Below are 27,863 nucleotides of genomic sequence, written 5' to 3' on the forward strand. Positions count from 1 at the left end.
TAAGGTATTTTTGAACGTTTTCTTTTTTTTACTTTGTAGACTCCTCAATTCAATTTGTGACATCTTGTATGTCTGTTGTGGTGATTTAGTACCTACTCCAAACAATACCTCTCAACTGGTATATTACTTGTGGTCTTTCGATGTACTGTTATAATTTTAAAAAAATAAGGTTTTTCTCCAGGGCTTAAAGGGTTAAGAAAACACAGTTTAAGAAGGGATGGTATTATGTGATATAGAGGGGATATACAAAGCCTGATTTTTGCAATTGTTCTTAATCTCTCCATTTCCCTCTTAACATCTGTATTAACAGCAATCTTGCTTTCACACTTCACTGGTTTCTTTGTCTGCAGTCTTTTCAGTATTACACATATCACTTACATGTTCATTACAGCCAGCTTGAGAATTTTCTTCACTCTCAGTTTCATTTTGCAAGTTTATATTACAGCTTGCCACCCTGTCTTCACTAAAGGATATTCCTTGTTCTCTATAAAGGTTACTGTTATCAGCCAGCCAGTTTGCTGCTTGTAAAATTTTTATATGGTCTTACATTTAAAGATAGTTGTGAACTTTGGTATTGCAATCACCTTTTTAGTTGAACTTTTATTGTTCCACTCTCTTGGGGTAACCGTGGTAAAATGTTCACAGTATTATTAACATCTGCTGGTACATTGACGTTTCCTTTTATTTTCAACTGATTTCTTCTTGGAGCTTGCATAAGCTTTTGAAAAGCTAATCTAGGTGCTAGTAGTCTGCACTCCAACTCATTTAAATAAAAAAGTCTGTTTTCTCTGTAAAAGACATACCATTCTTAGCTGCACAGGGTGGTATTGTGTTATTCTCGAGATTTTTGTCACAAGACTGACAGATCCATTCAATATCATCAACACTGGTTTTACTTAGTAAATATTTTCCCCCATTAGTGTTGGAAAGTCTTAGCTTTTCAGCAGCAACAACACTGTGTCTATACCACAACTGGTCACAACAAGAAAAAGTATACAGTGGACCTCTAGAAACAGTATGGAATTTTTGGATTTCATCAGTAATGGTTGAATTAGTGGACATTACAGAATCGTGCCCATTGAAAAGCGTTGCCCAGGATAAGTGGGGTACCCATGATGCTCTGCTACGTTTCAGTTGTCTGAGTAAGAAACAATACTTGTGAACACGGCGTACACGGGGATTACATGATTGACAGTCGAGTTGACAGGCCTGTGTGAAGTTACGCATGCTCTCTTTCTCTTTTCTAGCTTATTTGCATTTTCCTGTGCGACTTTTTTCAATAGGAGCGATTCTGTAATGAAATACTTTTGCGATACTCTCATCGTGTTAGCAGTCTCTTTTCCCTACATTCAACAGATTCATTTGCAATTTTTTCTTTCTGATACTGACGTTTGTTTGCCAGGCTCTTTTCCCTACATCCAACAGATTAATTTGCAGTTTTTTTCTTTCTGATACTGACGTTTGTTTGCTAATCTCTTTTCTCTACATCCAACAGATTCATTAGCAGTTTTTTTCTTTCTGATACTGATGTTGCTTTGCCAGTCTCCTTTGTCTGCATTCCAAAGATTCATTACCATTTTTTTCTTGTTGATACTTAGATTGACTTGCAAGCCTTTTTTGTCTTCATTCAACAGATTAACTTGCACATTTCTTTCTCCTGTTTTTGCGCATTTGTGCCAGCCTCTTTTGCCTAGATTCTTCACTTTCATTTGCCCTTCTCTTTTTCTCATATTCACATCGCACAATCAGCTGTTTTCCTTTACTTGTTGACACATTTCTGCTGTTTCACCTAAACACTTTTGTTTTCTGTTAATGGCTTGGTTTGGATTATTTTTAACACTCAAAGACAACTGTTCATTCTTTCGGCTACTGTGAACATTTTCCAGTTCAAGTTGACAATCAGAGATAAAGACACCTTTAATTTCAAAAGGAACAACCTCTGTTTCTAAGCAAGACATTTGAAAATATGATACAAGGTTTTCAATGCTGAGCAAAGTACATTTCCCAAACGAGTGGGGTATATCAAAAAATCCTTCGCATGAGAGTCAAAAATTTTAAAGCTTTGTTCAGAGCTTTTAAACACTGCAACTACACTGATGCAAACAGTTAACAAACAACAATTGTAGTTTAGTCCTACTCTAGAACTTGAAAATACTTCTATCAGTGAATTTTGAAGAGTCCTGTACGGGCCATTATTTGAGCAAACTGAGCAAACTTCCAGTTAATGAGTCACTGTATTGTAATGTGTATACTTTGTTGTACCGTGAAACAATGCATGGAACATCAGTTAACAGCAAATAATCATTTGCCTGCACAGAAAATCTCATAGAAACATAGATTATTTCCAATGGTCAAAATATTATTCAAAGTGGAAGAAGACCATTCACTGATATTTTCTATTTGACAATAAATAATAGCAGTAAGTGACATTGCTATACACATTGCCTGTCGTATATTAAAGTAATGGAATATAAACATTGTAGCACATCATTTGCGTAAACCAAGACACTACTTGATTCCACATCTTGTATTGTCTGACAACTAGCTTCAATGTCGGCAAATAAAACACACTTAAATCATCGTGCAGAATGTCGCGACACATCTGGGACTTAAATGTAGAGTGCGCATGAAATTCAAATTTAATTAGGCTGCTGATGGTTGAACAATAAAGAAAATGACCAGAAAATGGCCGACTGCGCATACTTGTTTAGAGTTCACGTGCTTCATACTTGTGTTTTGTAGTGGTTATCATATGGCTTTTGTAGATGAAACGTTGATGGAATAAAGGAGACATTTTTTGAAATGTTACGAAAAGTGGATTTAGTTGTTTTCTTTTCCTGAATTTGGTCCATTTGAGGGAAAATATTATATGAGGAAATATTTGGAGGGAGAATTTTACTCCTTCAAAGTGCCTTTCTTAACGGTTATCATATGGCTTTGAATGTATGTTGTTGAAGGAAGCTTTATGCCAAGTTTTAATGGAAAATGATGTTTCAAAGTGGTTGTTCTGTCCAACTCTCAAACACTCCTAACAATCTTTCAGCCTTTGTTTGCCCCGGAGACTAGAAGAACAATGGAGCAAAACTCTTTTAAATTTCCTGGTAGAATATTAATATATGCCAAGCTCCACTTCCACAAACAATAGGACACACGCCGACGCTATAAGGCATTGAAATTGAGAGGTGATAAAATGTATCACTTAACCATTTTATTTACAGTAACGCTTCGTGCGAGTTGTAATAAACGCAAATTTTCAGCATGTCATCTGTGCAAGAAATGCAGCGTGTTGATCGGGAGCTCTTTTTAGAGCTCATTGAATCCCCGGTTAACCCCGTGTAACGATATTATGTAATACGGCCTGGTCGCCCAGCGCTTTAGTCAGAATCGACCACGAGTTAAATTGTGTTGACCTGTTGAGCCAGGAATTACAGAGCCTTTACAAAGCTGTCGTCCTTGTTATTTAAACCTTAAAGTTCATTACATGGTGTCAGAAGAGTGGTTACCTTGGATTTACACACAAAGATTCGCGTGAACTCGTGAACGCCACGAACTAACAAACCCGAACAAGCTTACCTAGAAAACCAACATGGCCGCCGCTTCATTTGGTTTGCCTCCACCGGAGCCTCTACAACTCCAGCAAGGGAACACAGCCCAGAAGTGGAAGAAATTCAGACAGAAATGGAGCAATTATGAAATAGCAACCGGCGTAGCACAGAAAGATGAACCAACACGTGTTGCGACTCTACTTACCGTAATCGGCGAAGAGGCTGTCGATGTTTACAACACGCTCACGTGGGATGAAGAAGGCAACGAGCTCAAAATTGAAAAAGTCTTGGAGAAGTTCGAGCTGTTTTGCAACCCGAGGAAGAACACTATCTATGAACGCTATGTTTTTTTCTCGAGACATCAAGACAGTGGTGAGTCCATCGACCACTACGTGACTGTATTGAAGAACTTAGCGGACACTTGTGAATTTGGAGCACTCAAAGAGTCGCTTATCCGCGATCGGATCGTTTTTGGAATACGAGACTCCTCAGTAAGAGAATGACTCCTGAGAGATGCAAAGCTAACCTTGGAAAGTGCAACCGAGAAAGTCAGGTCAGCCGAGCTCACTCAAATCCAACTGAAGCAAATGGCAGCAGACAAAACAACCGATGAATCAATTAGTGCCAATTAGTGCTAGTGTGATTGATTGCAAATTTTGTGGCAGAAGACATCCAAGAAACAAGAATCTTTGCCCTGCATATGGTTCAAAGTGCCAGAAGTGTGGTCTAGCAAACCATTTTGCAATAAAGTGCAAAACAAAGGAAACAAGACCACCGAAAACAGGCAAACGACTCCACCTGGTTGAAATAGAAGATGATACTGAAGACGAATTCGCTATCGACATGGTCACTCACAAAATCGGAGCACTGCACACCGAGAGTAATGATAAAGTTGCAAGTCAGTTGTTTGTGACAATGATGGTAAACGACAATGCATATGTCAAATTCCAGCTTGACTGTGGAGCAACCTGTAACCTTCTACCACTGAAGGACTATGCAAAAGTTATGGGAGATCCTGATGACCTCTATATGGAGAAAAGCAAGGCCAAGTTAACCATGTACAACGGAGCCGTTATGTACCCAGTGGGGAAGTGCAAGCTCAAGTGCACGAGAGATGGCTCGTCCCATGTCCTTGAGTTCCAAGTTGTTGACGGAGATGTGAGACCACTTCTGAGTGCAGAAACATGCCAAAGGTTGAATTTCTTAAAAGTGCTGGTGAAAGACTCCTTCCATCATGTGGATACAGTGACTCAAGACAGCCAGTTTACACCATCAACGTTGAAGACAGTCATTGATGATGACCTCTTGACAGAGTATGCAGACGTTTTTGAAGGCCTTGGATGCCTCACAGACCCTTACCACATAGAGATCGACCCAACAGCACAACCAGTGATACACCCACCCCGCAAGGTACCTGTTACCCTAAGAGAGCCATTAAGACTGGAATTGGAAAGAATGGTAAATGAGAACATCCTGGCCCCAGTGAGCGAAGCAACAGATTGGGTATCAAGTATGGTTACAGTGGTCAAGCCCAACAAGCTCAGAATATGTATCGATCCTAAAGATCTAAACAGAGCCATCAAGCGGCCTCACTACCCTCTCCCTACTGTTGAAGAAGTTGCCACCAGTCTAAGCAAAGCAAAGGTGTTCTCTGTACTTGATGCCAAAAGTGGGTTCTGGCAGGTGCCGCTAGATGACGCTTCCAGCAGACTTACGACCTTTAATACCCCATTTGGTCGGTACCGCTGGTTGCGCATGCCCTTTGGCATCTCCTCAGCACCCGAGGAATTCCAGAAAAGGATGAATGATACCTTTGGAGATATTAAAGGCACTGCAGTGATTGCTGATGACCTTTTGGTGTACGGAGGTGACGACATGGAGACTGCCACCTCAGATCATGACAAGAACCTAAGGATCGTCCTTGAAAGAGCCAGAGAGAGAAATCTCACCCTCAACAAAGACAAAGTCCGTTTGAGACTTACTGAAGTACCTTACATCGGCCATTTGCTTACAGCTGATGGACTGAAACCAGACCCAAAGAAAGTAGAGGCAATCCTGATGATGCCAAAGCCCACTGATGTAAAGTCAGTAAAGAGGTTCCTGGGAATGGCAAATTACCTCTCAAAGTTCTTGCCGCATTTGTCCACAGTCACGGAACCACTGAGGCGACTAGAAGACAAACATGTTGAATGGCACTGGAATGAAGTCCACGAAAGAGCCTTCACAGACGTAAAGCAACTCATCACTAATCATCCCGTGCTACGCTACTATGATGTGTCAAAAGAGGTCACCCTGCAGTGCGACGCATCTCAATCAGGTCTTGGGGCCGCTCTGTTGCAGGAGGGCCAGCCAGTAGCTTTCGCATCAAGGGTGCTAACAACCTCAGAGAGAAATTATGCTCAGATTGAGAAGGAACTTCTCGCGATTGTACACACGTGCGAGCGGTTTGATCAGTACCTGTTTGGCCGAGAGGTCACCATCGAGACTGACCATAAGCCCCTGGAGGCTATACTAAAGAAACCACTACTCACAGCCCCAAAGAGACTCCAGCGAATGATGATGCGCTTGCAGAACTACCAGCTTAAAGTTGTCTACAAAAAAGGCCAAGAGATGTACATCGCAGACACCTTGAGCAGGGCATACCTACCCTTACCAAACCATATCTCACAAAACGAACTAGAATTCATTCGATCTGTAGAGGAAGTCGACATGACCAAACATCTTGCTGTGACCAGAGAGCGTCTCGCAGAATTTCAACAGAAAACAAAGGATGATGCAGTCCTGCAGCAGCTGAAGCAGACTATTGAGTTGGGGTGGCCAGAGAGAAGAGAAGCAGTCCCTTCAGAAATCCGTGCATATTACTCTTACCGAGATGAACTGACAGTACAAGATGAAATACTCTTTAGAGGGAACAGAGTCGTAGCGCGAGCAGCTATGAGATCTGAGATGCTAAAGAAAATCCACGCAAGCCACATTGGCATTGAGGGCTGCCTTCGGCGAGCAAGGGAAATCCTGTATTGGCCTGGAATGACTTCAGCCATCAAGGACTGTGTCTCTTCCTGTGGGACATGCAATTCACTTCGCATGGAACAACCCAAAGAGCCCCTCATGCCACAGAAAGTACCCGACAGGCCCTGGTCAAAGGTTGCGGTGGATCTGTTTACACTGGATAAGACAGAGTATGTCATTATAGTGGATGACTACTCCAACTTCTTTGAGTTACGAGCCCTGTCCGATACGAGAGCTTCGTCAGTAATTACAAGTCTGAAATCGCAGTTTGCCAGGCACGGCATCCCCAACACAGTCAGAAGTGATAATGGTTCTCAATTCTCCTCATCAGATTTCAAAACATTTTCTCAAGAATGGGACTTCGAGCATATCACTTCCTCTCCATACCATGCTCGATCAAACGGCAAAGTCGAGAATGCAGTCAACACGGCCAAACGAATCCTCAAGAAAGCAAAGCTAGACCACAAAGATCCCTACCTGGCTCTTCTCGACTGGAGGAACACTCCAACCGAAGGGCTCGATTCCTCCCCAGTACAGAGGCTGATGGGAAGGAGAACCAGGACTCTCCTCCCAACTTCAGCAAGATTATTGAAACCCAAACTTCCAAAGCCTGTCAAGAAACTCATAACAAAGAAAAGGCAGAAACAAGCACATTACTACAACAGAGGGGCCAAACTACTAAAAGAGCTCAAACCTGGAGATATAGTAAGAATGAAGCCAGATCCAAAAGATCGAACAAAGCTGTGGAAGAAAGCAACATGTCTCCAGGAAGTTGCGCCAAGATCCTATGAAGTAGTCATCGAAGGGAAGAGATACAGGAGAAACAGAAAGGATTTGATAGCGACACAAGAGAGTCCTGCAATCGATAGCCACATAGAGGAACCAGATGAGCCACTCCCGTCGGACGACCAGTCTCAGAGAGTCATTGACCCAGTTCAGCCAGGCACGCCTTTACCTGCCCACACAACTCCAGAGCGACCAGGGACCCCTCAAAGGCCGCCAGAGATCCCACAGCCATCTGAAAGAAGATCCACCAGAGGGCGTTTAATTAGGACCCCAATCCGTTTCAAAGACTACTGCCCACCCTGAGGGGTGCAGTCAAGCAGAACTGTAACTTTGTTGTGTTTTCCATTTGAACTATGTTAGGATGGACTTTGTGCAGGGCATTTAAATTTGCCTTTTGTGGACATCTTTCATTCTTTATTTTACAGACTTAATCATGATATTGTTTTATTTGTTGCCACTTGGAGTTTGTGTCATGTTGTATTTAAGAAAGAGGAGGATGTAACGATATTATGTAATATGGCCTGGTCGCCCAGCGCTTTAGTCAGAATCGACCACGAGTTAAATTTTGTTGACCTGTTGAGCCAGGAATTACAGAGCCTTTACAAAGCTGTCGTCCTTGTTATTTAAACCTTAAAGTTCATTACATCCCGCTTTCTTGAACATGTCCACTCCACTAAAAGGCTATGACCCAATGCTTTATCTCCAAATAAATGGCGAGGCTCTCTGGCAGTGGCGTGTTGTCAAGAAACAAAAACAAATGTTGTAAGATACTCTTAGGCAGGACTACATTAGCCGGTATAGGAGTGTAAGTGTCGAGTGCAAGTGCATGACTTGTGTAACCCATGCCTTGCACTTTCCCTTGAAGTAACGCTTTTAAAACTGCCTGTTTGACATAAAACGATTTCACACTATTGGCAGACTGTTTACAGTCTCCTTTGCAGCCGTTTTGTTGTTTCTTTTTTTCAGTAATCAAGAAAATTTCAGCCAAGTAGATAAACAATGCGAGTATGAAACGAGTGATCCACGCATCGCACTACTCAGAATTAACCTACAATCAAAGCCATTCTTTTTTTTTGCTCTTTATTTTCTTGACATAGAGGCGAATAACATGTTTAAGACAAAAAGTAAATGATCGCGGAAAAATTCATCTGATCACAGGTAAGCCCTGCTGCTTTTTATAACCTGCTATGTGTATCTGCTGTTTTGTTTTGTGTTCTATCTCCAGCAAGCCACATTTCGCACTTCAAAAAGAGACGCCTTTATCGCAGCTTAAGCTTTTCAAACTGCCTGTTGTACGTGGAACTATTTCGATAATTCAGAAAACGTTTCTACCAACGGAAGTTGGTTAGCTTCTAAGTCAAAATAAAGATTTCGCTGCACACGGATTAGCAAAATGCTTCGTGAAGAGTGCGACCCACCTTTAATTAGTGGGCTATTGTTAACTGTATTGCACCTCGGGATTTATTTTACGCATTCAACCATTTGATTGACAGTAGCTCAAATCTACGAAGAGATTCAAGTATTCCCAAAGCTAACTCTGTTGACCAATCACGGCCAACTAGTTCTAGACATGCAAATTATTATGCCACAGGTTAATAATCTGAGAACTGTAAGTACATCTTGCGAAAGACGATGGCATTCTGCATAATGTAAAACATCATGAGCATTATATTCCAAAAATGATCCTTAAAACACGCTAACGTATCTTTTGTTTTCACGAAATTGTCATGAGAGCTGATCGTTGAACTAAATTGGTGAATGGAGATCCCCATATTTTCGTCTGATTGAGTCAAAAAGCACTTTAAGTTTGAGACACTTGTGAGGCAGTCTGAGACAATTTGAGACTGTCGTGCAACCTGCACAAATCAACAAGACAAATATATATGGCTTTTAAATACAAGAGTACAATGACTCCTTGCAATATAGCTAGCACAACTCGCTTAATACAATAAAAAAAAACATCAGAAAGGAAGACTACTTCTCCTTACCTTGTAAATTAATCGCACCAAGAGAACAAGTCGAAATTTACAAAATGACAACAGCTGAGAAGAGTAATGGCCGCCACACACAAACACTCATTCCCAGGGTCCTCTCTCTTCCCAATAGAGACCATGTGACAAACACTTGGCTCTCATATACAAATAAAGAAAGAAAGAAATATCACCAGTCCTGAAAATGTGTGGGGAAATCCCACACAGAAAGCGATAATCAACATGCAAAACTGTCACAACGAAAGCTTGAGATGAGCGCTACATGTGGCATTATTTCCACTAACTGATGGTAAAAATGTGGCAAGAACATCAAGCTACCCCACAGAAGACAGGTTGAATTTTACAGGAATAGAATTTCTCACACCCATATCACAGATTAATAAACTAGAAAAGCAAAACCCCAAACTGGTAATAAATGTGTTTGGCTGGGAAAAAGACTGCATAATCATGCATAGACTCAGCAAAAAAGAGGAAGACCTCCCAAGAATCAACTTGATGCTTATACAGGACAAAGAAAAATCTCACTATTCTTATGTCATGAAAGTTCTAATTTAATTGTGTGACAGTTTATCCTATTTTTAAGTTGCGTGATTCAGGGAATCTGGGAATAATAGAAATCGGAAGCACATGCCTGACAGTCTCAATTAGTTGAGTCGATGATTACCGATTAATTAGCACCAGATTGTACACGCGTTTCATCTTATCGACAAAACAGGTAAGTTTGCGTGTCAGGTAATATTCTGTGATCAAAGAAACTGTTTAGAAAAGGTTGTAAGCCAATCAAATTAGGTTTTGCTAAGTTTTAAGGAGTGCCGTGTGTTGAGTCTTTTTAGTACAAGTACACAGAGCAAGAGAGGAAAGCGAACCTTGTGATCTTCAAATAAACTTATGAAGTTTGCAAAGAACAGCCTGTTGAGTCTTGGCATTCGCAACACAGTGGCACCTCCAATGGGACCTGGAAGTCGTTTAACAAGAGTCTTGTAATCAACCATGGAAAACCTTCAAGCAGACATCAAAGGTAAAGTAAAACTCCTTGATTGTACCCTGGGAAAAACCAACAAAATACTCAAGTCCAATAGTGTGCTCGCAATCACAAGACATCGGGAAGTGCTAACCACCATAGTGGCATGCCTAGATCAAGTAAGGCTCGAAGTATTGGAAGAGGCCATTGATAGTTGGACCGCGGGTATTGAAGGTCACGTAGCTGAGGTCAACACTAAACTCCCCCTTTTATCTGAGCGTTTATCTAAAATCAAAGCTGAAGACCTTCACACTAAGGAAAAGGAGAGTACTCTTAGGGCGAAAGAGCACGAGGAACATTTAGCATTTGAGCGAGCAGAGCTCAAACACAAACAGAAGCTCCAGTACGAATTAACAATAGAAGAATGTAAGAAGAATCAGACAACAAAGGCAAGCGAAATCAAAACCAGCGAGGCACAGCGCACGAAGCTTCCCAAGTTAACAATTGCTAAGTTCAATGGTTCTTACACAGATTGGCTCTGTTTCTGGAATATTTTTGAAGCAGAAATAGACAGTTGCAGTGACTTAGCTGGTGTAACAAAACTCGCTTATCTGAAGGATCTCTTGGTTACCAAAGTTAGAGCCAAAATCGATGGCCTCCCATTCTCAAGTGAGGGGTATGAGCGCGCCAAAAACATCCTCAAAAGCAAGTATGGGAAAACTTCAGAGGTAGTTAATGCTTATGTGCAAAACATAATGGTGTTACTGACAATAAGCGGTTCAAACCCAGTAAAAAATCCATCAGTTTTATGAGAATTTATTGTTCAATGTACAAGTGTTAGAAATGTTACGAAAGCTAAAGGAAGTTAATGGGAACGTAAGAATGACCATTGATAAGCTGAAAGGAATACGAAGTTATCTGGTAAGAACTGATGACGACTGACAGACCTGGGACTTCCGGAAGTTAGTGGATGCCCTGCGTAAGTGGACGGAACGGAATCCTTTACCTGTCAAAGTCATTGACAAGAACCAGGAACCCCCGAGCTATCCAATTTATCAAACGCATCAGGGGGACATGCCTTTGCACAGCTGTGTCTATTGTGACAGCACGGATCACCGGTCACATGAGCGCAGTAACGTAACCCAGCCATCTCAAAGGAAAAGAATTCTTCAACTTAAGAGCCTGTTTCAACTGCACAGGATCCGATCACAAGGTCACCAAACGCAGGAGCAGATGTTTCGTGTGCAAGCGAAGACATCACACATCGATCTGTGACAAAACGGAAATGGCAGAAAATTCAATGACAGCTGCCCAAGCAGGTAATGGCCCAGTGGTGTACCCCATGGTTGTCATAGAAGTCGCTGGAGTGAAATGTCGAGCTTTACTGGATTCCGGAGCAGGAAGCTCGTACACCTCAGCTGCACTCATTGAGCAAATCAGAGCATGATCGCATCACTCTGGGATGCGCAAGATAGAGATGATGCTAGGCACAGTTAGCCGAACCATGGACATTTACCGAATCAAGCTACGCTTGCTCAAGGGAGACTTTGAGATGGAAGCAGACGTTACTAAAGTGGACAAGCCTCGACTCGTGATGTTAAAGAACCCCCATTACAAGAACCTTCTAGCGAAATATCCCCATCTGAAGGGTGTGACCATGGATGACGCAGATGATAAAGCTCACCTACCAGTTCACCTTAACCTTGGTAACAGTGAATGCTGCAGAATAAGCACCACCGAGCCTCAACGCGTGGGAAGAGAATGGGATCCAGTTGCAAGTTACACTAAGTTTGGTTGGATCATCACTTCACCAGACCAGGAACTAGACGCGACCAACATGCTTCTCACTCAAACCTCTATCATAGACTATGAAGAACTGTGTAAACTGGACGTTCTTGGTTTAGCAGATACCCATACAGGCGATCAGAGCATAATGTACAAAGAGTTCAAGGAGCAGCTGCGTAGGAGCGAAGAAGGATGGTATGAAACTGGTCTCCCATGAAGGGGAAATCATCCTCCCTTGCCAAACAATAAGGAACTCTGCACAGACTGGCTAGTCTGGTGCGGAAGCTAGGGAAGACGAAGTCCATGGGCCAGTACAATGCAATAATTCAAGAGCAGTTGGCTGATGGAATAGTGGAGTGCGACCCAAACACCTTCCAAGGTCGGGAATTCTATATTCCCCACAAGGGAGTGGTGCATGAAACCACTGAAAGCACCAAGTTGAGGAACGTATGCAATGCCTCCGCAAGGGCCTGGGACAGTGCGCCATCTCTAAATGAATGTCTGAACGCTGGTCCACCGTTACAAAACAAGCTATGGAGTGAGTTGGTTTGAGGGCGTTTCAATCCAGTTGCAATCACTGGTGATATCAAGAAAGCCTTTCTACAAGTCCGAATCTGACTAGAAGAAAGGGATGCCCTCAGGTTCCACTGGCTGAAGAACGTGGAGTCCAAGGAAATAGAGACACTCCACTTCACAAGAGCACTGTTTGGTTTGGGTTCCTCGCCCTTCCTCCAGGCAGGAGAAATTGAGCAACATTTCGATACCTGGAGCCACAAGCAGCCTGAAATTGTATGCAAGATCAAAAAGAGTTTGTATGTATGATGTAATAAGCGGAGGATCAACAACTTCCAAGGCAAGAGAAATGAAAATTGCAGCCAAGGAGATCTTTGCTGATGATGCCTTCAAGCTTCATAAATGGAATTCAAAGTTTCCTGAGGTAGCCCCTAACGAAACCGATTGGAGTGCAGACCACACCTTTGCCAAACAGCAACTGGGGATATCTTCAGGGGGAGAAAGTTCACTACTTGGCCTGAAGTGGGACAAGCTCAGAGATGTACTTAGTGTCACAGTACCCACCCCGAAGGCCGACAATACCAAGAGAGGAGTTCTAGCCAAAGTAGCAAGCATATACGATCCCCTTGGAATGACGTCACCCCTCTCACTTAGTGGAAAGCTACTGTATCAGGACCCCTGTAATCTAAGAGCTGGCTGGGATGAGCAGTTATGTCCTGATCTTGCCAGACAATGGACTCATTGGGAGTCAAGCCTGCCTGAAAGGAGCCAATCATCAGCATAGCCCTTCATGTGTTTGGAGATGCAAGTGGGGTGGGCGTGGCAGCAGCAGCATTTACAGTGGTGACGCAACCCTTTGGAGTAACACAAGGGATAGTAGCAGCAAAGGCAAGATTGCCCAAACAGGGCCTCACAATACCGTGCCGGAGCTAGTCGCTGGTCACATGGCCGCAAACTAAGCCACTAACGTAAAAGAAGTATTGAAAGGTCATCCAGTCGATTAAGGTTACTGTTGGTTAGACAGAAACCTTGGATTAGAGGGAATGGTAACTACAAGCAGTTTGTGCACAAAGGGTGCTCAAGATTCAACAGAAGTAATAGATAACATGGAGACACATTCCCACTAAGGAGAATCCAGCGGACCTGGGGAGCCACGGAGGACAAGTAAAACAAGACAACGAGCTCTGGTGGTACCAGCCGAAGTGGCTGTCAGACCCAGGTGCTTGGCCAGAAGATATAACACCAGGGCAACTGCAGAAACATTAGCAGAAGCTAAGACGGTGAGGGAGATTTTCAAGTTCACTGACAACAAAGACGTAAATGAGCTTGACAAGCTGCTCCACAAACACAACGTATGGTGTGTAATATGTGCGTGGATGGCGAGACTTATCCACAACAGCAGACACCTATCACCAGAAAGAAAAAAGGGTCCACTAACTTCAGAAGAGCTGAAAGTCCAAAGACGATTCTGGGAGAGGAGAGCACAGCAAGAAGGGATGAGATCGGAGAAGTTTGAAGAAGACCGCCAGAAACTCAACCTGCAGTTGAACAACAATGACCTGCTGGAGTGCTGAGGAAGAATACAAGGTGTCTACCCTGTATATCTTCCAGAAATAGCAGTCTACACCAAAAAGTTTATTCAAGAAGCTCACGAAAGTACTCTGCACGGTGGGGCGGGCATGACAACGGCCAAAGTGTGTGAACAGCACTGGGTTCCATGAATCAGGCACCTCGTGAAATGCATTATCAAGAAGTGTGCTGGCTGTAAGAGATTCCAAGCAACAGCACTTGCTGCTCCACCTCCTCGGTTACTGCCAAGGGACCGAACAGAGGAAACCACACCCTTTCAAATCATGGGAGTTGACTATGCAGGCCCCATCAAGTACCAAATCTCAAGCAAACGAGAAGGCAAAGCATACATCATCTTGTACGCTTGCAGTTTAACGAGAGTGTTATATCTTGACCTGACGAGGAGCTTGGAAATCAGTGAATTCCTCCTAAGCTTGAAAGGGCTAATAGCTAGGTGTGGCAGACCCAGCAAAATCTATTCAGACAATGGTAGTACCTTCATTGGAGCAGCAACTTGGATTCGTCAGGTCATGCACGACGAGAAATTGAGCGACTTTCTTGCCCACCTGCAAATCTCCTGGCAATGCAATCTCAGCAGAGCACCCTGGTGGGAGGTCAATTCGAGCATATGGTGGGGCTAGTCAAAGGAGCAACGAGAAAAAGCATTGGAAATGCTCAACTGACCTATGATGAGCTGAAAGAAGTTCTATTGGATGTTGAAGTGGCTCTAAACAACTGTCCATTTTCCTATGTTGAAGATGTCCAGCTGCCAGTGCTTACACCCAACTTGATGCTGTGCACTCAACCAAACTCAATTCCAGAAATGCCACCACATCACAAAGAAGATCTGGAGCTCAGGAAAGGTGCCAAGTACTCACAAAGATGCAAGGAGGCCATGTGGCAACGTTAGACAAAAGAATATTTACGTGGTCTAAGGAACGGCACAATCTTAAACACAAGAGATCTTCACGCAGTGTAGCAGTTGGAGATGTCGTAATCATCAAAGACAAAAACAAAGACAGACACAAGTGGAGACTTGGCATTGTGGAGGAACCAACAGTCGGGCAGGACAGTATTGTGAGAGCTGTTAGACTACGAGCTGGGAAGAAACATTTGGAATGAGCTGTTCAACAATTGTACCCACTGGAGCTGTCTTGAGACATGTTGAAAGATTCCGCAGTCCTGAGTTCCATGCTGAACCCTGAAGCAAAAACCTTTAGACCAAGGCGAGACACCACAGTTGCAGCCAGATTGCATGTCCAGGATATAGCAGAGCAAGAGCAAGGCTTTTAAGAACATTGAGAACTTTGTTTACTTAAACGTTGACCATACTATCGAGTAGGAATTTTGAACTTTGGACATTTAGTATTTGCCGCCCTTCAGGGACAAATAGGGGAGTGTGTCATGAAAGTTCCAATTTAATTGTGTGACAGTTTATCCTATTTTTAAGTTGCATGATTCAGGGAATCTAGGAATAATAGAAATCGGAAGCATGTGCCTGACAGTCTCAATTAGTTGAGTCGATGATTACCAGTTAATTAGCAGCAGATTCTAAATGTGTTTCATCATATCGACAAAACATGTAAGTTTGTGTGTCAGGTAATATTCCATGATCAAAGAAACTGTTTAGAAAAGGTTGTAAGCCAATCAAATTAGGTTTCGCTAAGTTTTAAGGAGTGCTGTGTTGAGTCTTTTTAGTACAAGTACAGTCAGAGCAAGAGAGGAAAGCAAACCTTGTGATCTTAAAATAAACTTGTGAAGTTTGCGAAGAATGGCCTGTTGAGTCTTGGCATTCGCAACACTTATGTGCGGCGGCTGAGCACACTGATGCACGTTCAAAACAAGGACAATAACAAAAAACATTCTTGAGAACGCTGTCTGAATGGCTATACGATAGCAGAGCTGCTTGAAAGACACAAACCCAAATGCCAGGGGCAGCTGAAAAGGCCCACAAGGACCGAGCTCCCCCAAGAGGGTGAAAACAAAGTGGCATTCAAGAACTCCCACAAGCAGATGAAAGCGCCAGCTGTAGTGTACGCAGACTTTGAGTCACAAGTGAAAAAGATACATGGCTGCACTATAAAGGCCAGGTGACAATAAAAACAGGAGTCTAGGAACCCTGCGGCTTTTCATACATAATCTTGACAAGTGATGGCCAGATGCACAACCCGTTCATGTACCATGGGAAAGACGTGGTGTACACGTTTCTGATGAGCATACTAGGGAGTTTAAGCAAATTGCTACGGCTGGCGCTGCTATGGCTACCGGAAGTAAAATTGTCCAAAAAACTAGTCATTGCGCATGTCAGTTGTTCTCATCCAGCCGTAGCGGGAAATCCTTCTATACCAGTGGGAAGGTTTTGGTGTAGTCTGTGGTACGTTGACTTCTCTCACTTCTTTCGCTGCTTTATACAGTCTCCTGAGCAATTTTAACCGCTGAAATACACTTAACATCTTTAAAAATAGTTTATCATGAATATTTTTCAAGCTTGCTGGTTTTTACCAAGTGAATCTGCCTTTATTTTTGCTGCCGGGTTTGTCGAAGGATCGAAGCAGTGAGCACATGGCGAACGCAGCGAACGGCAGGAGAAATACGTAAGTACAAAGTCCAAGTTTTCCTTTTCAAATCTCAGACTACTTGAAATTCAAATAGCTGAAGGGGAGGAATGACGAGGGTTATGAAGGACTGTGAAGAAACTTTGATTTAGCGTTTATAGGATCCAAATTGGCAATTTTACAACATGTAAGCTTAATGTAATTCACTCATTCACTGTGGACAGTGTGCACAGGATCGCTTACATTTTTCCAAACATTTGAATCTATTAAGAGCTGGTCAGACAGAAACGCATTTAATTACCATCTATTTTGAATTTTAAATTTCGTGTGCAATGATCAATTTTGGATGTTGCATGCATTTTATATTGTGTTAGTTGACATTTGTAATGAATATTAAATAGGCTTACATGTTTATCGGGAGTGAGTCTCCTTGTATAACATTTACAACTCATTGTCATTTTTTTCAAGTCAAATTTACCATATGGTGTTACATTTTGATTTCTCTACTGGGATATATTTAACTGTGTATGTACATGTACCTTTTGTTTAGGTAGTAATTTATTATAAAGGGGTTTACAATAAGTTCTTCTTGATAATAAGTAAGTTGGTGGTGGTTAGAAACAAAAAGCAGCCAAAACTAGTTCTCTTATGCAATAATATTGAGCCGCAACCAAATTTCGTTGAACTGTGCATTGAATAATCTTTGTGATTTCCTATCCAAGGACTATGGAGTGGACAGAAATACATGATACTTTGCTATGCCGTGAGGTACTGCTGGAAGAATCTTACAAGTATAGGAAAGGAAGTAATGAAAAAGGTAAAAAGTGGACTGAAATAGCTGAAGCCTTGAATAAGAGTGAAGAGGTGAAATTCAAAGTCACACAAAGAGGTGTCCGGGAAAGAATGGAACAACTTCAAAAGAAGCACTTGGAAAAAAAGAAAGAGGAAGAATCAGCTAGTGGCATTGCAGTAGATGATGTGACTGAACTTGAAACTTTAATCAATGAAATAATAGATCGAGAAAAGTTGGCAGAAGAATCCAGAGATTCTGAGGGAGCCCAAAAGAAGATTGAGGCAGACAAGCAAACTGCAGAGAAAATGTGAAAAGAGGCCATGGAGTGATTTGGAGAGACAAAAAAAAGATCTGCAGCTGAGGGTGGTCAAGGGAGGCAGACCAAACGAAGGCGGAGTGGAAATGATGCAGTGGAATTCTTGAAGGAAAAAACAGAGAAGGAAAATGAGTTTTGAGCAGAAGAACTTGCCTTAAGGAAACAACACCAACAACAAGCTGCCAGACAGGGTCAGATTTTAGCTATAATGCAGCAGCAACAACAACAGACAGCAGCCATGATGACCCTTGTTGACAGATTGCTACGAAAGAAATCTTAAAACATGGTTCAAGATGTCTGCCTTTTTGTATTGTTGATGTTACCCTTTGCAGGTCTTTTTGTGTTAAGTGGGGTTGTCATTATTTGATACTTTCAACCCAAAGTTCAGTTCAGAATTTGAAGTAGGCAGGTTTATTTTGTGGTTTAAACTTGTTTTTGGTTGAATTTTAAACCAGTTTGGTTTTAAAATTCTTTAAAATTCTTTTTTTTAAATTCAAAAAGGAAAATAAAAATAAAACTGTTAAATAACATTTCGAACCAGAAACAAGCTTAGACCCCAAGAAATAAATATCAAATGACACAAGTTGGAAGAATTTGACAGTTCATCAAAGTTTTACTCAAAGTTTAAATGTAGAAATGTTATTATTTTAATTCTACTTAAAGTAACAATGTATGGACCTTACAATACAAAAGGACTTTGGTTGTGAAACACACATGTACAATTGACAGTTGAGGTTATGTTCCATTTCACATTTGGGGAAAAAACTTCACCATTTGTGAGATTTCAACTCTAGGAACTCTTAACTTAAATGCAATAAATGCTGGATTTTTACACTTTTTTTAGGCAAAGTAATCTTGCAAACTGGGTGGGTCAAGCTCAAAAAACTCTGCTGTTTGGTTGCCATAGAGGCAAGGGAGTGCATTCCTAAGAAGTGCACACACCACATACATTTTCCCCAGACTGCTTAGTCCAATCTTTAGATTTTTTTTTGAAATCCAAAAACTTGAAATAATTGATGACGTCCCCAAACAACCACTCCACTGAGGAATGAACTTCACTCATTGCTGAATTGAATGCCTGCATTTGAGGAGTTAACACTCGATTGCAAAATGGTGCGTGCAAATGGATCCTCAAGGGATAGGTGGGGTCCCCATAGATGCACATCGGCTGCCCATGAAGATCGAAAGCAAACATCTGTAAACTCTGTATAAGCTGAGAATCCCTAAGTATTCCAGCATCATGCCTTCTTCCTTCTAGGAAAAATTGAAAAATATCATGTTTATTGTCTGCAGATAATATATGTCCGTACTTAGTGAATAATTATAGATTCCTGCATTTCACAGACTACCCTCACCCCCTGCCATGCATCCTATCGCCTGCATTATTAAGACAACAAGGACGCTCCTTAGAGCCACCCCTCCCCCCCTCCCCCCTTTTCTTGAGCACCTGGATCTGCCACTGACTAACACCTTTTACATTTAAGGAAACTTCAAGAACAGAAGTACTTACCAACAGGGCCATACAGGCGTCCAATAATCCCATTTGGCAGAGCTAGAGACTGAAACTTTAGAGCATGCACTCTTTTATGGCCATTGTAGACAACTCTCTGATGATTATTAGGCCTCGCTATAGGCCTCACTGTTCCATTGACAAAACCAAAACAGTTCTGCAATGGTGACCCTCTTTGGGAGATAACTTGGGCATAACTTTGCAATGCTGGTGGGTTCAACACTGCAGGATTCCAATTGATAATTTGATGACTGTGGACTGTATAGATGTAATTGAGCACTTCGTTGGTTACCATGCTCAATACAGAGACGGGACGAGCGAACCGTAGTAACATATCACTGTACTGGCAAGGGTAAGCAAAGCGTTTTAGCAGCATACAAAGGGCTTCTGTGCCCTCGGCTTTGCTTCGCTGATTACAGCTAATCCAGTCTGGGATTCGAAGTGCTTCTGCGAGTGCAGGTATATCTCTCTTCTTCACTCGGAATTCTGCAACTGTTACAAGCAGAACATGAGGGACTGGGCCCAGCCCCAGGTTACTTATTATTATGGGATCGAAAATCACACGCGTTGGAGAGAATAAAAACGAAACGAGGATCGATGAGAAAATGTGTTGTCATTGTAGTTTTGTAGTAGTTCCTGTGCGAGATTGAGTAGAGTGTAACATTTGGTGACCCCGACGTGACAAAGAAACCATCGAAATGTCTATAAAAGTCGTCGAAGAGATTCAGATAGAGGTGAGAACAACAATTTGTCAGCTTAGCGAAGCGAGTCTTCGAGAAATCTGTGCGGGGCTACATATCGAAGTTAAAGAGACGGATACGGGACGTCTGGCGTTAATACAAATCCTAACGAAATATTTAGACGCCGAAGAACTCGGAACTGAAGCACTAACGAATCTCAGAGAAACAATTAAAGAAAAGAAACCGGCAACGAAGGACGCGAAGAGTGAACAAGAGGGTGGTGTGAAAACCGAACATGTGGATCAGAAGTCTGCTGTCAAGTCAAGCACAAATGCAGTTACGCCTAAAGAAACCACAGCGATTCCACCGTTCAGGAAGGAATTTAAAATATCGGGACAGATTGGAGATTCACGTCAGAAAGATCGCTTGAGCTTTACCAGTCTTGCTCACCAAATTAACGCTGGATTGAAACGGGGCTATAAAGAAGAAATTGTTGAGGCCGTTATTCGAGCCATCAATCCAGGCCTTAGATTGAGGAGCTACTTGGAAGGTAAGCCCAATCTAGATCTTGCCAGATTACGTAAAATACTCCGGTCACATTACCAAGAAAGGGGGGCTACGGAAATGTATCAGCTGCTCAGTTTGGCAGTACAGGAAGCTGGGGAGGCCCCTCAGGACTTTCTTGTTCGCCTCCTTGATCTAAAGCAGAAAGTACTGTTTGCATCTCAAGAAGCAGGATCTGATTTGAAGTATGACCCAAAGCTGGTACAGTGCATGTTTCTGCATTCATTATTAACTGGGTTACGGAATGATAACATTAAAATGGAGATAAAACCATGCCTGCAAAACACCCAAGTGGAAGATGAAGAACTTTTTGAGAAATTGAATGCAGCAGTTAGTAATGAAACAGAAAGAATGCAGAAGCTTGGTTCCCGTCATGACCAGCTCACAAACCGAACCCCCACACAGCTTGTAGCCCAATTGGCCACCCATGACGACAGCCATGCCTGAGTTGAAGGTAAAACCCCAGAAAAGCCACCAAAAGTTAACCTTCTTACTGAAGTTAGAGAGTTGAAAGCGGAATTGGCTGCTATCCGGGAGGGCATGGAACAACAAAGCCGCGCTAGCCCTCACCCACAGTACAACCCTGTAGAGCAAGGGAGGGTTCGCCCTAGAGGGTGCTGGAATTGTGAAAGACAAGGAAGGGGTTTCCGTTGCAACCATTGTTTCAACTGTGGTGATGTCGGCCACTTCAGTTACCAATGCCTAAGGTCAAGCCGAAGGGGCTATAACTCAGCAAGCCCCCAGGGAAACAGACAAGGGTTGCCCCCACGGGACAAGGAGCAGCCCCTCGATTCATGAGCAGTCCCAACAATGCATGAACTGTGGAAAGAGGGAGGATTGGGCACATCAATACTTGCGGTGTTCACAGTGCCATACTAGCCACTATTGTTCAAAAGTTTGTCAAAGGGAACATTGGGAGAAGCATAAGAAACTATGTCAAGCCATTAGTGAAGTTGAACTGAGGGAAAGGGCAAGTGTTGAAACATTGAAAACGTCATTCAGTTCCCACCTAACCCCAAGACAACGCTCTAAACTCACCAAATTAGTGGGAAGAAAATGTGTGGTTTCCTGCTTGATTCAAGGGGAAAAGGTGGATGCCCTGTGGGATACCGGAGCTCAAGTTTGTGTTGTGTCCAAACATTGGAAAGAAATTAACCTACCAAACGAGCCAGTAAGAGACATAAGCGAGTTATTGGGGGAAGATGGATTAAATCTCCAGGCCGTGAACGGTACAAAAATCGCATATGATGGCTGGATTGAGGTAGAGTTCCAGTTGGTTGGGGAGGACGGGTACTTGGAGCCATTGACAGTACCCATACTAATAGGAAGTGAAGATAATCAGGAGTATCCCATCATCGGCTTTAATGTCATTGAAGAGGTCATTAAGAGGAGTAGTAGCCCCAACACAACCAGCCTATTGCCCCGAATAGTGAATGACTCGTTCCCATCTGTGAAAGAGGGCGAAGCAAGAGCGCTGGTTAATTTCATCCAAAGTATGGATGATGAAGCTGACACCGGTATGCTCAGAGTCGGCAGACAAGACATACGTGTCCCACCAGGAGAGACTGTGAGAGTCAAATGTCAGGTACACTTTGGACTATTAGAAGATTTGCCTGTTGTGTTTGAGCCCAAAGAGGAAGGGGCGTGGCCTGAGGGGCTAGAAGTTCAGGGCTGTCTCCACCGAATCTCCCCGAGGTCTTCGAGCTGAATGTATGTTCCAGTATGCAACAACACCGAATGAGAGATGACCTTACGTAGGCGGACAGAACTGGGCACTATACAGTTAGTGCAGTCCGTCACGCCACTGCCAGTCGAAGCTGAACAGAAACAAGAGAAAGAGGAAGGTGAAACTTGGAGTGAGGCAACCAGTTATGAGTGGGAGCCAAGTCAGCCCGAACAAAGTAAAGCAAAGTGGACTTCCCCAGTTGACTTGAGCCATTTGTCAAGTGAGCAACGGGTGATTGTCAAGGAGATGTTGAGGGAAGAATCCGGGGCCTTCGCTATAGATGATGGTGACATTGGATGTGCCGAACATTTGAAATTGGAAATCAACCTGAGAGATGACGTCCCAGTACAAAAAACATACAATTCAATTCCAAAGCCCTTGTACGAAGAGGTAAAGTCACACTTGCAGGATATGATCAATCGTGGTTGGATAAGCAACTCAAAGTCACCCTACTCTTCCCCAGTGGTGTGTGTGAGAAAAAAAGACGGCAGTCTGAGACTATGTGTTGACTATAGGCAGTTAAACAGCAAAACTGAGGATGACTGCCAGCCCATCCCTCCCATCCAAGACATCCTGAATAGTCTCAGTGGGAACACTTACTTTTCAGTGTTAGACCAAGGAAAGGCATATCACCAAGGATTCGTAGCAGAAGAACACCGACATCTAACAGCGTTCATCACCCCCTGGGGTTTATACCAGTGGAACCGGATTCCTTTTGGCCTTAAAAATGCACCGCCAGCTTACCAGAGGTACATGGAGAAATGCCTAGAAGGTCTCCGCGATGAAATATGTATTCCATATCTTGATGATGTCCTGGTGTACAGTAGAACATTTTCTGAGCATGTAGACAATGTGCGAAAGGTACTTAAATGTTTGCAGGAGTATGGTATCAAGCTGAAGCCAAAGAAATGTGAGTTGTTTAAGCCCCGTGTTCGTTACTTAGGCAGAATAGTCTCAGCAGATGGCTACACGATCAACTCAGCAGACGTTGCAGCAGTGGCAGCCCTTAAGGAAACTAAACCAAGAACTGTTGGTGAATTGTGCAAACTCCTGGGTTTCATAAGCTATTACTGCCAATATATTCGCGACTTCTCCAGATTAGCCAAACCCCTTTATGACCTACTTTCAGTTAAAGAATGCAGTGACCAGCCCAGCAGAGCTAAAGGACAGAAAGAGCACCCCAAGTGGAAGTTGCCAACATCGAAAGGACAATTGTCATCAAATCACAAAATCCCGTGGAATGAAAGACACCAAGAACGATTAAACTTCCTAATTGAACTTCTTATGCAGCCAGGGGTAATGGCTTACCCTGACTTTGAACAACCATTTGTACTGCACACGGATGCCTCAAGCGAAGGACTTGGGGCGGTGCTCTACCAAGAACAAGGGGGGAAATTGAGAGTTGTTGGCTATGGCTCAAGGACATTGACGCCTGCGGAACGGAACTACCACTTGCACTCAGGAAAGTTAGAATTCTTGGCCCTAAAGTGGGCAATTACTGACAAATTCAGGGATTACTTATTCTATGCTCCATCCTTCGCTGTTTTCACTGACAATAACCCGTTAACATATGTGATGTCATCAGCAAAGTTGAATGCCACGGGGCATCGGTGAGTGGCCGAGTTAGCGGATTATAACTTTACAATCAAGTACCGACCGGGCAAGACTAATGTTGACGCGGATGTTCTGTCAAGAATCCCATTGGACATAGACAAGTATATGAGCGATTGTACAGAGGAAGTACCCAAAGATGTCCTTGAAGCAACCGTGGAAGCAGTTAGGGAACAGGCAAAAGGCACAATCCCATGGGTTACGGCAATTGCTGCAGACTTGACAACTCCTGAACCGACATTAAAGGATCTGAATCTAAAACCCTTCAGCCCTAGTGAAATCAAGGAGGCACAGCACTCGGATAGTGCTATATGCCGCGTGCTTTACTACAAGACACACAGGATCAAACCGGGTGGTGGCCAACTGAAGAATGAACCCCATGGAGTTACCAACCTTATGAGAGAATGGAAGAAACTGGAAGTTGATGAACATGGTATCCTGCGACGAAGAACAAGCTCTAAGATACAATTAGTTCTGCCACACAACTTCATCCCAGTGGTACTTAAAGAACTACACACAGAGATGGGACACCTTGGAGTGGAGAGAGTCGCAGAACTTGCAAGGTCCCGCTTCTACTGGCCACATATGTACCGTGACATAGAGTATTTTGTGACACAACGTTGCAGATGCATCAAACAGAAGAAACCAAACACAGTCACGAAAGCACCTATGATGCACCTGATGACATCAGCACCCTTTGAAGTAGTTTCCATTGATTTTCTGCATCTGGACAAGAGCAAAGGTGGATATGAATATGTACTGCTGATTGTTGATAACTTTACCAAATATGCCCAAGCCTATGCAACGCGCAACAAGATGGCCCGCACTGCTGCTGAGAAGATCTACAATGAGTTTATCCCAAGGTTCGGTTTCCCAGCACGAATACATCACGACCAAGGTGGTGAGTTTGAAAACAAATTGTTCCACAACCTAGAACGTCTCAGTGGAGTTGCCAGCTCGCGAACCACTCCATACCACCCACAGGGCAATGGCCAGGTAGAACGCATGAACCGAACGTTACTCTCGATGCTAAGGACCCTCCCGGAGGAAAAGAAATCGAACTGGAAAGATTCCTTAAACAAGCTTATACATGCGTACAACTGCACAAGACACGAAACGACTGGGTTCTCGCCATTTTACCTGATGTTTGGCCGTTCCCCACGATTACCAGTTGATTTGTTGTTTGACCTAGACAACGACCTTCAACAGTGTGATTACCAGGACTATGTAAAGACGTGGCAAGCAGATATGAGACGGGCCTACGACCTAGCATCTAGGAACACCCAGAAATCGTCAGCCAGGAGTAAAGTGTATTACGACAAGAAGGCTTCTGCAGCAGTCCTACTCCCCGGCGACCGCGTACTTGTTAGAAACCTTTCAGAAAGGGGAGGACCTGGAAAGCTCCGTTCACACTGGGAAGAGCAAATTTATGTAGTTGAGGAACGCACATCTGATAGTCCAGTCTATCGAGTAAAGCCAGAACTTGGCCGTGGGAAACAATGAGTGTTACACCGTAACTTGCTACTTCCTTGTGATGCTTTACCACTGCCTAAACCAACGAGAGCATCATCCAAGACCACCCAACTAAGACCTAGAGTGCCACCTCAGCCTGAAGACATTCAATGCCCTCAGGTGATACTTCCCTACTAAGTCATGGCCAACTGGCTTGTACCTCACTGCCGGTGTGTTCACTGCACCCCGCACATCCCATTTATTCCACAGCTGCAATATATACCACAGCCCATATGGACAAACCAGTAATGAACACTCCTGAAGTCACAACTGATTACTCCGAGTATTAACCATGGACAAGCAGACCTGTTGCTCGCCTTCTGTGATTTAACTCATAAGCGAAATTTGTGTTGGATTTTCCCTCTAGTTACAAACTGTTAAAGACAAAACCTGCGGATAATGGAACTGCCACAATAAGTATTCAGTTTGAAACATGATGAGAACTGACGCTCCCTCCTAACCATTGTTCTTTTTGGTTTTGTATTTCCTGTTATAATGTCGGGACGACATTTCTGTTGGAGGGGAGTGTGTTACAAGTAGAACGTGAGGGACTGGGCCCAGCCCCAGGTTACTTATTATTATGGGATCGAAAATCCCACACGTTGGAGAGAATAAAAACGAAACGAGGATCGATGAGAAAACGTGCTGTCATTGTAGTTTTGTAGTAGTTCCTGTGCGAGATTGAGTAGAGTGTAACACAACACATTCATCATCTTCCATATCATCTAGATCAAAGAGTGGATATGAACTGTACCGTAGGTCTAGGCTTGGACACTTGTACTGTTGGTACAAAACCAGAAGTTCTTCGTCGTTAAGAATCCCTTCGTCATTGCAAAGTAAAATAAAGTCCCTTGTTTCTTTGAAGGAAGTCATTTAGAGTTTTTACACGCTTACTATAGTTTTAAAACTTCTCAGCCGTACTATTTGTATTTCGCGTTGCTAAAAGTTGAATTTTGGTGGGCTACGGCGATGTACTCTCCCCAGACCTCCTCAACCACGATAGCCGTAGTAGCGCCAGCTGTAGTGATTTGCTTAAACTTCCTACTGAAAGACGAAAAGCTGATGAGTGCAGAGATGGCCGACAAAAAGCCGCTTGTGATGATGCCAGAAGACTGGCACCAATATAACAGTGCAACAGAATGCCACATCTGCAACAAAAGCCTGTTCAAGCCGCAGTTCAGAGACACGTTCACCATGCACCACCATGGCCAAAGCCACAAAAAGTGCTATTACCAAGCCTGGAAGGGGTTCATAGGGCCTCTGAGAGAGAGAAAGCCCAATGGGCCCAACGGCTGGATAAATGAAATAAAGCAAGAGGATTGTATATTTTGTGAAAGACTGCTGTTGGTGAACAACTATAAAGACTTGGTGAAAGACCACTGCCACATAATCGGAAAATACCACTGTTGAAAACAAAAGATATGACATGCCTACACAGACTCCCCTCCTGAATTGTCATAGTGATACATTTTAGCCTTCAATTAAATCTTCGCTCTAACGAGCGTATCTTTTAGAGATTTGCCTCTCTTATATGACATAATCGGAGGTTTAGTATAGATGCTTTTCAGCAATGGCTGGTTTTGTATTACAACCCAGTTATTTATTAAATTTCCTTTAAGGCCATGTACTGCTGGGTGATATGTCGTGACAAATGGCAAAACTTTTGTTTGAGTCTTTCTTCTTTGTTGGAGAGCCAAGCTTCTGTTCTCGAAGCAGACTCCTATTAGGGCCCTCTCAATGAAGTTGTTAGGACATCCGCATGCTTTGAGGCGCAGTTTGAAGTTTGAGAGGCATTCTTCAAAAGTAGTTTGTGAAGAGTTTGTTCTTAGGAGTCTTGTCGCTTTGCCTTTGATAAAACCTTGTTTTACACCCAGAGGGTGGCAGGAGGTGAAATGCGTGTATTGGAAGGTTTCTATTGGCTTGTAGTGGGTCTTGATGTCAAGGCTAGAGTCAGTTTGAAATCTATCCCCTTTGTATATAATTATGTCAAGGAAAGTAATTTTGGTCATTATCAAGCAAGATGTAAGAAGTAAAATTTGCATAGATATATATAGCTAAAAGAGGTAAGAATGTGTGAAAATTATTAATGAAGTAAAAATATGTAAAAAGTATGTAAAAGAATTTACAAAGTAGTGCTTAAAACAATAAAAAACATGTAAAACTAATTTTAAAAAAAGATTATTTAAAAACTTTCGCACGAATAGAGTCAGATTGTACATTGAGGCTTGGTCTCAGTTTGTGAATAAAAAACATTTCAAAAATAAGACAGTCAAACTTGGTTGTACATTTCTTTAAAATCGAAAAGTTATTAGTAACATCTTTAGGGGCCAAAGAATGTTCCTCACGAAAATGTTTTCCAATTGATGACGATGGGTTTTTGTGCTCATCAACGCGTTGGTGCAAGTGCCGGCACGTAAAACCAACATAACCTGCATCA

The 27,863-nt window shown here is 42.8% G+C and overlaps 2 pseudogenes; one reads left to right on the forward strand and one right to left on the reverse strand.

The window, feature by feature from the left end:
* Positions 1-11,754: 11,754 nt before the first annotated feature.
* LOC145481477 (uncharacterized) lies at positions 11,755-13,374 on the forward strand (annotated as a pseudogene).
* Positions 13,375-18,872: 5,498 nt separating this feature from the next.
* Positions 18,873-27,426, reverse strand: LOC145481478 (uncharacterized; annotated as a pseudogene).
* Positions 27,427-27,863: the final 437 nt, after the last annotated feature.

Source organism: Orbicella franksi, chromosome 3, assembly GCF_964199315.1.
Source record: "Orbicella franksi chromosome 3, jaOrbFran1.1, whole genome shotgun sequence".
NCBI classification, from domain to species: domain Eukaryota; kingdom Metazoa; phylum Cnidaria; class Anthozoa; order Scleractinia; family Merulinidae; genus Orbicella; species Orbicella franksi.